Genomic DNA, 1613 nt, shown 5'->3' on the forward strand with positions numbered 1-1613 from the left:
TGGGTCGTCCAAGTAATAAACCTTACGTGAGTAAGGGTCGATCCCACGGAAATTGTTAGTAATGAAGCAAGCTATGGTCATCTTGTAAATCTTAGTCAGGCAAACTCAGATATATATGGTGATGAACGAAAATAACATAGAAGATAAAGATAGTGATACTTATGTATATCATTGGTGTATGAGCTTCAGACAAGTGTATGAAGATGCCTTCCCTTCCGTCTCTCTGCTTTCCTACAGTCTTCATCCAATCCTTTCTTACTCCTTTCCATGGCAAGCTCGTATAAGGTCTCACTGTTGTCAGCAGCTACCTCCCATCCGCGCAGTGAAAGCTAATGCACACACTCTGTCACAGTGCTGCCAATCACCGGTTTGGTTCCCTCCCCTACCGGAATAGAATAACTCTTTTGCGTCTGTCACTAACGCCCAGTAGGTTACAGGTTTGAAGCACGTCACAGTCATTCAATCATTGAATCCTACTCAGAATACCACAGACAAGGTTAGACCTTCCGGATTCTCTTGAATGCTGCCATCAGTTCTTGCCTATACCACGAAGACTCTGATCTCACGGAATGGCTGGCTCGTTTGTCAGGCGAGCACTCGGTTGTCAGGCGATCAACCATGCATCATGCAATCAGAAATCCAAGAGATATTCACTAAGCCTCGGATGCGTGTAGAACAAGAATGGTTGTCAGTCACCTTGTTCATGAGTGAGAATGGTGATGGGCGTCAATCATCACCTTCATCATGTTGAAGAACAAGTGATATCTTGGATAAAGAACAAGTGGAATTTGAATGGAAGAACAATAGTAATTGCATTAATACTCGAGGTACAGCAGAGCTCCACACCTTAATCTATGGTGTGTAGAAACTCCACCGTTGAAAATACATAAGAACAGGGTCTAGGCATGGCCGAATGGCCAGCCTCCCAAAGGTCTAAGATAGCATAAAACAAAGATAGCTACCAAAGTCTCCTTTCTAATACAATAGTAAAAGGTCCTACTTATAGAAAACTAGTACATAAGTGAGTAAATGACATAAAAATCCACTTCCGGGCCCACTTGGTGTGTGCTTGGGCTGAGCAATGAAAAAATTTCGTGTAGAGACTCTTCTTGGAGTTAAACGCCAGCTTTGGTGCCAGTTTGGGCGTTTAACTCCCATTTGGGTGCCAGTTCCAGCGTTTAACGCTGGGATTTCTTGAGGTGACTTTGAACGCCGGTTTGGGCCATCAAATCTTGGGCAAAGTATGGACTATTATATATTGCTGGAAAGCCCAGGATGTCTACTTTCCAACGCCGTTGAGAGCGCGCCAATTGGGCTTCTGTAGCTCCAGAAAATCCGCTTCGAGTGCAGGGAGGTCAGAATCCAACAGCATCTGCAGTCCTTTTGAGTCTCAGAATCAGATTTTTGCTCAGGTCCCTCAATTTCAGCCAGAAAATACCTGAAATCACAGAAAAACACACAAACTCATTGTAAAGTCCAGAAAAGTGAATTTTAACTAAAAACTAATAAAAATATACTAAAAACTAACTATATCATATCAAAAACATACTAAAAACAATGCCAAAAAGTATACAAATTATCCGCTCATCACAACACCAAACTTAAATTGTTGC

Source organism: Arachis stenosperma, chromosome 6 (genome assembly GCF_014773155.1).
Source record: "Arachis stenosperma cultivar V10309 chromosome 6, arast.V10309.gnm1.PFL2, whole genome shotgun sequence".
In the NCBI taxonomy this organism is placed as follows: domain Eukaryota; kingdom Viridiplantae; phylum Streptophyta; class Magnoliopsida; order Fabales; family Fabaceae; genus Arachis; species Arachis stenosperma.